This window comes from Epinephelus fuscoguttatus, linkage group LG17 (genome assembly GCF_011397635.1).
Source record: "Epinephelus fuscoguttatus linkage group LG17, E.fuscoguttatus.final_Chr_v1".
Taxonomy (NCBI): Eukaryota; Metazoa; Chordata; class Actinopteri; order Perciformes; family Serranidae; genus Epinephelus; species Epinephelus fuscoguttatus.
The window spans coordinates 20405333-20414605 of NC_064768.1; positions in this window are offsets into that span (position 1 = coordinate 20405333).

Sequence of the window (9273 nt, forward strand, 5' to 3'; positions counted from 1 at the left end):
GTAGAGTGCATCTACTCATGGACAAGAGGCTTGTGTTCATGACAGCACAAGATGTAAACATTAATGGTGCCCTCCCCAGCGGAGCTGTAATGTTAGCTAGCTCAGTGGTGCTAGGTGAGCTAGCTGTAGAGGCACGTTTCATTCTATGGGGTGATACAGTTGGCAGGTGTAGTTAGGAAGAAAATAGTTCCTACATGAAACTATGCACAACAGGGTCTGTGGATTATCTTGAGTAACCGGGTCATGATTTCTGTAAAGAGACATTGCTGTTGAGTTTGTGAAATGTATTTTTTGGCGCCTTAAGTGCCACAAACCGAGTGTTATCTGTTCCATTATATTCAAGAGAAGGCAGACATCTCTACGACCGATATCGCCAATACTCGGCATCTCACACCAAAGCAATCTAGACTGATAAATAGCATTAAAGATAAGGAGTAAACTGGAGTAAAACAGTCCCTTTAATTAATTAAACAAAATTCAAACATCTTGCAAACACAGATACGAGGGATCCCCAGGGTGTGAGCAAGTACCTCTGCTTCATTTCAGTAAAGCCAGTCAGGCCAGTCAGACCTGAGCTGACAAATGGGGCCAGTGAAGTATGTGGGCAGGGTTCATGCGTCAGCCTCTAGAGATAAGGAGTCAAACAGGATATCAACAGTCGTGGAAAAGTGTAGCTACTCAGCTGGCTCCCAGCCAGTGGTTAGTGATTCATTCCCTCAAGATGATTAGGCTTTCTACTTCATAAAATTTCTCTAATGTGAGCTTTTTTATTTCTCGTGAAAATGTTTTACCTCTCTGAGAAAATATTAAAAAGAGGTTTTTGAAGCTACTAAATGCTGCACAAAGTTTGCCAGCTGGTTGCCAACTGTGTGTGTCTGCTGTCACGCAGCCGTGCAGTGAGCGTGAACCAAAACAGTACAACTGTTAGGAGCTAAATAATGAGCTGCAACTCTGTAGTATTACAACAACCAACACTATAACATTAATGATGTCGCATTGTTTTCATATTGTCATTTATACAATTCTATTTAAAAGGAATATATATAAATTAGCCGCTTTAAACTATCAGAGTTACTGATGTTCATATCCTTAAAATCCAACAACCTCAGCCATGAGTGCACCACTCCTACTCTGCAGTTTATGCAATAACATTACATTAATTACACTGGAAGCAAGCCTGGAGTCTGGAGGACAGGTTAAACCAGCTCTGTTGCTGAATCCCATTTTTGAGTGCCTTCAGGGACTTTTCCAAGAAATAAGAGTGTTGCTGACCACTGCTAAAAACCCAAAACTAAACTAAACACAAAAACACCTGATACAAGCATTAATGTAAAAAAAATATCTGTTCCATGTTTGAATATCTAATCGAATCAATCATCTGCAGCATGGAAAAGACTAAAGCACCCTGAGTACCACTCTACAGGAGCAAATTGCTCCGGGTGATGCTTTCATTTGTGTTTGAGTGTGTTAAAAACTGAGTGGCAGGTGGCACCTCGTGACTCATAGTTTAAAAAGCACTTTGAGTAGTCGGATGACTAGAAAGGAGCTGTACAAATGCAGATCCATTTACCATTTACCAGGTCCATCCTTACCTAGAGCCAGTGTTTGCTTTGTCTGTTCTGGGCTACTGTAGAAACATGGCGGTGCAACATGGTAGACAAGGCCCCACTTCCTATGTAGATATAAAAAGCTCATTCTAAGGTAACAAAAACACAATGATTCTTATTCCCAGTTGATTATACATTGAATTAAACTCACTCATTATATTGCATTACATTATATTATATTACATTTCTGTCAATATATCCCCCTAAATCAGGGGTCAGCATTCTTCTTGATATGAAGTGCCATTTTAAAATTTTCTTTGTTCTGGTGTGTCATATCATTATATATTCAATCCTTTGCTCCTCAAAATGCTCCATCAAAACTTTGGCTATGTCCTCACCTTTTGTTGTTTGAGACATTGTTTATTTAAGCAGCAGAGCTCCTCCCTTACAGTTAATACACAGTATCTTATGATGACTACCAATGCAAAAGTTGGAAACTTGTGTGTGTGTGTGTGTGTGTGTGTGTGTGTGTGTGTGTGTGTGTGTGTGGCGCGTGTGTGTGTCCGTCCCTTTTGTATCATTCTGTGTTCCCTCATAATTCAGAGGTTTTTGCAGGTCTGTGACGCAGTGTGAAACTCTTCATGAGTTCAGTTTCTCTTTGCCGGCAGTTTGTGGAGTTTTGAGTCACAGGATGGATAATTGATCAGTCGATCCGATCAGAGCTGATCAGATCAGATCAGATCGGATTGAAGGATAAAAGGAGCAGCTCCATCCCTAGTGCAACAAATGGGTAAGTTTCACAGTCACTGCGCCCGGCGTTCTGCTGCTCCGTCTGTGCCTAGAATAAGCCTACACGTACAATGACTAATTGAACGGTATGCTTTATATATTCCAACAGTGCTCCTAATGAATGCTCCATCTCCAAAAATAGATCATCAATACATAGCAGATGTTAGTATCATGACTGGCTGCCACAGATAGATGAATGTGAGGGAAACACTGCACTTTAACATTGAAAAAAAAAAAAATCAAAAAGTCACAGTGTGTGCCCTTTTCCTGTGAAGCTCTCAATCACATGCTGGCTGCCTAAAAGTTGAGCCCCTGATCTACAATTTTTGCTTCAAAATGCTCTAAAATGGTCAAATTAGCTGTTATTTAAAAAAAAAAAAAAAAAGTCCTTATTCCCCCTTGATCCCCCTGGAGGGTTCCCTCATGGAAGATGTAGACACTGAATAGGTGAATGCTGCCCTGCACGCCTGCCACACCGCTGAATGTTAAGGAAGTTACTCAACCTGTTTGCAGTGTGAAACTCAATCAGTCAACCAGCCTGTTGGGAAAGAGGGTGGAGGCAAAACGGTGAAGAGCATGAACTGACACGGCTGCAAATCAAGTGTCATTTTCTATCTTGTTGGTTGGTTGTTGAAGAGGTGGACACAATTTGTCTGGCAAATTCACGAACAGACCAAAGCAGGAACTAAATTCAACTACATACAGTGAGGAAGGTAAGGCTGAAATATAACTCGGACAGCAGGAAGTCTAAAGCCTGACCAATGTGTGTTTATGATATGAGCTTTGACTGCACACTGTGTGTGTTTTTGCATATATGTTGATCTCTCTGTCTCTCTGTCTTTAATCTCTCTCACAGCAGCAACCCAGACAGCATCAATGCGGTTTCAGTGGAGTGTGGGCATTTTATGCACCTTGGTGTCCTTGGGACTTACGATAATAATCGTGGGCCAGCGTCAAGTGTTGGTCTTGCTGGAGCGAAATGACCTGCCAGTGGAGTTAGACAAACTGAATACTCAACTCTCAAATTTAAACATTTTTAAAGACTCAGTGGAAAAGCTGCTGAATCAGGGGAACAAAGAAATGAAGGATCTGGATGATTCAATGGCCAAACTTGATCCAGTGATAGAAGGCAAGAAAGGACAAATCGACGATTGTCAAGCAGAAAAGGTAAAAAGTTTCTCTTTTTTATATACACATATATTTGTTTGATTCAGGACCTTCTGTTCCTTGTAAAGAAAAACATCTCAGCTATGTGACATGACCAGAAAGTGTCACTCCTCACCTGTTCTGTCTGAAGGAGGTGGAGCCTAGGAAAAGAAATCTTCACACTCTCACACTTTGTGCTTTTTGAACACATTACATTTACAAAGCATTGGGCAGTGGTGGAAAGTTAGTACATGTACACATATTAAAAGTACAATTTTAAGATAGTTGTGCTTCACACCACTAATTCTTATTTATGCCATTTCATACTTCTATTGCACTACACTTGAGGGATAAATATTTTACTTTTTTAAACCTTTATTTCAGGATTTTAACTATAAGACAGTCAGTACGTCACTCAGCCACAAATATCTTCAAAAACTTCAGCATTACCAGTAAAACAACGTTCATACATGCAGCAAAAAAGGTGTATACTGTTACACTGTCAGTCCGTTACTGCACTACGTTTATCTGACAGCTACAGTTGTCTCACTCTGGCTCCAGGACATGTTTCAGATGTGAACTGTAAGCAGTATCATTTTCCTCTCAATGTCTTAGATGACTTTATTCAAATAACAGAAGTCAAATTAATAGCTCCGCCTCAGGCAGCTCTCAAAGTAAATGCACTGATGCAGCTATCACAAATGTAACAGTGTAATGTATCAGTCACATGGGTCATCTTTCTGCAGAGCAAGTTCTTCTACTATTTATACTTTTAAGTAAACTAAGCTGATTATACTTTAACCTCAGTAGGAGTTTGAATGCAGGACTTTTACTTGTTGTTTTGGAGTACTTTTACACCGTTGCATTGATACTTTTACTATCTGAGCATTCATTCTTTTGCTGCCCTCTGGTCTTCAAGTAATTTTCAGGTATTAGGACTCACTAGTGGATATTCAGTGTTTGCATAACATAACCTTCTGGTCATTTTAACTGACATTTCTCTCGCTATGTTGTAGAAAATCAAAAATGATGAGCTGGAGGACCTGGAGAAGGAAAGCATGCAGATTGAAGGTATAACACATGTGTTACCTTACAGACAATGTATGCTCAGCTGCTGCTGCCACCATGTGGTGAAATATAAGAAATACTGTTCAAGTCTGAATTGTTCCTTTACTCTCTCTCTCTCTGTTTGTTTTGTCACTAAGAAAACCTAAAATCAGAGTCTGGCGCCTGGAACCTAGAGATTAGTAATCTGAAAGAACAGCTGGTGGGGTATAGGCCGATATGTGATTATGTGAAGAAGAACACGCTGGCTATGTAAGTCACACACATCACTCACACATTCTTTTAAAGGTGGAGCATAAAGAATGGAATACTAATCAAATGATTTTGCCTTTTAGGAAACTATGTGGCAACAAAACTGTTACCGTCAGCTGAAGGAACTCAAGGAATGAGAAATTAAGTCACAATGCAATAAGTAATAACGTTTGTATGAAGTGTCAGATTCATAGGTGGATTAGGAGACATTCGGCCTCTGGGCACAGATATGGAAAGGGCCCCAACACATACATACATACATACATGTGCGAACAAGTTAAAGACATTTTGTGTTTCTTTGTAGTCATTATGCATCTTTTTGTGTCTCCCTTTGGTCATTTTGTTTTCCTCTGTGGTTGTATTGTGTCTTTTTGTATTCATTTAGTGTTTGGTCTTTGGTCATTTTGTATTGCTTTGTAGTCATTTTATGTCCTCTTTTTTTCTGTCTCTTTTTGGTTCAACACATTCTCACACATTCAACACCGCAAATTTACATTGTTTTCCTTTACATCAAACATCAAACACACATGGTTGGGTTTAGGAAACAAAAACACCCGCTCTCTCGGGTGAAAGTCAATGTTTGTTGGACCCATCTACCCCTCCCACCCACTACACTCAGACTTTCGCTGCCTTAACTTTCGTTCTTGTCCCTCTGACGCTGCTGGGCGCCGTTAAACTATACCAGCAACCGGCTGCATGTCATGCCGACATTAAAGGATACCTTTTTTCATTGGTTTCTGACACTGCAAATCACTACCCAAGTGCCGGATATTGACGACTTCGGAGTAAGAATGGGGCTAATTTTTGTAGTTACTTTGTGTCTCTCTGTGGCCTTTTTGTGTCTCTTCCTGCAGTACATGTCAATTTGAGTGACATTTTGCAACTGAAGTCCTGGGGACCCCCTGACACTTTTTATATTATTTTTTAATTTTATTTGTGTCATTCCTGTTACTGAGATATATGAAATGTCAATAATGTGTTTTGAGCTAAAATGTCAATCATAACTGATAATACAACTGTTTTTTTTTTTACTGAAATATGTGTGAGTTGGTGATTTTGACATGAGCTATTTTTTCTGTTGGATCATTTATTGTCGTTGAAATGTGTGGCACTTGCTTTCCCATCTACTGGGGCTTATAAAATACATTATGGAGGGCATTTTTGCTTTAACTAGATGAAGTACAGACACAAAATAAAGGGAAAGAGTAGGGAAGGATTAACAAGCAACAAGAGTCCCCTGCTAGTGAAAAACTTGGGACAATGTGATTACATGGCTGAGGTTTTAGCAGTATGTGCCCTGCCTTATCTGTTTTCGTTCTGCACAATGTGCAAATAATCTCACGCCCTCATTTTGCAATGCAAATACTGTCTTCATGTCAATGGTTTGTCGTTTGTGGTATTTCACGGTTCACACACACACAATGCACAGACTTGTCTTTTCTGTCAATAAATGTTTATACTGTCACATCCTTGTAAAAAACAAGTTTCTCCAAGCTGTCAGCTTTACAAGAGCCAAGAGAAACTTCACCCAGAATGCTTCACATGTGACTGACAAGTTCAGAGTCAGACAGTACAAACAAAAACTGGAGACTAATGCACATGAAAGATAGAAATGATAGACGTAAAATGATAAAATAGTTTTATAAAGACACCAGTAGTACAGAAGAAATATCTAGAACAAGTGAAGAACAATTAAATACAATAAACTAATAGTTATAAACATCTAAGTTAAAGCCAAGCTAAAAAAAAGATGGGTTTTAGGTTAAGGTTTAAAGGTACACTATGCAGGATTGTTGGTAACTGTTGGTTACCCCAGATTCACTCGCTATATTTGCATCCTGTCAGCGCTGTTACTCTTGGATACCTGCTTGCAGTCTAGCACCTGGTCGCTACCTTTTTATAAAGCCCTGACCTCACCTGAGCGCTGTGGGGGTACACACCTATAAACGTTTCGAACACCAAAAATATGAAGCAAATAAGGACATAAAGGACAGAGTCTATGCAGAAACATACACCGCCACACACTTCTAGTGGGTCATAAGTGATTATTGAGAGAGATTACTTTTGCATGAGTGTATACATTGTTTTTAGGAAAATTCTGCACATTATATCTTTAATGATATCACCACTTTCAAACGATCTATTGGGTTTTTCAATTATTTATTTTGCTTAGGAAGCACAAGAATTCTCAGAAACTATGAAAGAACAATTATGGCGACAAATCTTTGAGGATCCTAGGTGGAAAAAGTTGAGACAGCACAACTGGCTTCAAACATCTTGTGAAAAAGTCTTGAAATCAGTGACGGGGCTTCTTTACTCAGGCCAATCTTCTGTCACAGGATCAGTTTCTCAGTGCCTGAAGGTAAAGTGTCACCAGACACTGAAGGAAAAACCCTTGAAACAGAGTTATTTATCTTTTTGTCTTTCTTCTCATCATGATGATATAATATTACCATGTGTTAAAGATCTACAAATGTGCCTTAAGAAACTGTTGGAATTTAGGTAAATGATTAAAGATTCATGTTACATCTGATGGGGAAATTACTACTTTAAAAGGTGTGTAAGATTTAGGGGGATATGTTGGCAGAAATAATATAATAATTGTGTTTTTTCAGTGTCTAATCGCCTGAAAATAAGAAGTGTTGTGTTTTCGTTACCTTAAAATGAGCTGTTGAAATCTACACAGGGAGCAGTTCTTAATTTACAAAGATTGCCATGTTCACCGCTATGTTTCTGTAGTAGCCCAGAATGGACAAACCAAAGACTGGCTCTAGATAGGGTCATTCACCTTATTGCATTTGCCACCATAATTAGCAGCCTCTCTACCACGAGCAGCATCGAAAAAAACACAACGTGTAGCTGCGTTAGTCTGTATTTTTAAATCGCATCCATTTGTTTTAGAGAGGAGACCTCTGTGGATAAGCAGCCGTCTACAACATGCCAAAAAGCGTCAGAGAAAAATAGCTTTATTTCATGTTTTTACCGTTCTTTATTAGGCTACCTGGTCTTTTTTTTTTTTTTTTTGGAGAAGAAGATAATTCGGCTCCTAGTAAAAACCTCCTGAACAATGAACACTGAAGGAAATCTAACAAGGAAAAGTTTCAGCTGGTTGCAATCTGCAATCCTCACCACTGGACACCACTAAATCCCCCTAATCTTACACACAGGACCTTTTCGCATCTCTCACACAGGATCAAATACACACCAGTGAAGGATATTTAATACCATAGTCTACTGTGTATTCCTGTTCCAACATTTTCCCACCATGCCTCTCTTGTAACGTGTCAATTGGTGAGCTTTAGAGGCCCCAGTAGCCAGATTGTGTTTCATTTGGACAGAGACAGATTACACGTTTCCAGTTTGTTCCTACTTTTTAAGATAAGCTAACTGGCTGCTGGTTGTAGCTTTGTATTTACTGTGCTGTAAATATAAAGCTACAACCAGCAGCCAGTTAGCTTAGCATAAAGACTGAAACCAGCACCTTTAAATTATGTTTAATTACACCTGTGCATTCCGATACTCTATCCTTTGCACAAACTTGTAAACATGCTCGGTGCTCTCTCCTGCTTTCTTCCTGTTTTTCAGCCAGTCTCAACAGACCCCTAGTACTAGGTCACATTTCACCTTTGTTGGTCCGTGCTCTCTCTGAAGTGGCAGGTGTCATGTTCACATTTACACCTGTGACTTCGACACTCTAATAGGCACACTTGAGAAGCCACAGTCACAATTACTGGGTCACTCCTGGAGCTTTTAGTGTAGTGTTTCGGATTAAGTTCATCAAAGAGTTAATATTTAAAATGGACTAAGCATTTTTATAGGTTGAGCTCTTAAAAACATTAGGAAAAGCTATTGGAATATCAACTACAATGCGGGTGTAAACAAGACAGAATATGCACTGCAGGCACACTAGGATGACTGATGGATGGAAAATGCCAGTATTTGGATTTTTATGCAACATGAGCACATCATTTTCTCATCAGATTTACTGTGCAGTATGTCCACATCAGAATATGGGCCAAACACTGATCTAAAAATACCCAATAACATGTGCATTTTCCCTGTTTAAATGAATAGATTGACATTTGGGGAATTATGTTAATTTGCTTTCTTGCCGAGGGTTAGATGAGACGATTGATACAACGCCCAGATATGAGTGGCATCGGTCTTCTCATTTAAAGGCCCAGTGAGTAGGATTTAGGGGCATCTTTTGGTAGGAAATGTTATATATTATTCATAACTATGTTTCCATTTGTTTACCATCACCTGAAACTAACAATCACTGTGTTTTCACTACCTCACAATGAGACGTTTATATCTACATACAGAGCGCAAATTTATATTTCCTAGGATGGCGAAGGTATGATGCCCTTCTCTCCCTCTGATAGTTGCCTTCATTGCTTGAATTGGTTAGGTTTAGGTAAGAAGAGTGAAACTGGTCAGGGTTAGGGTAAGAACGCTGCTCTCATGCATTGTT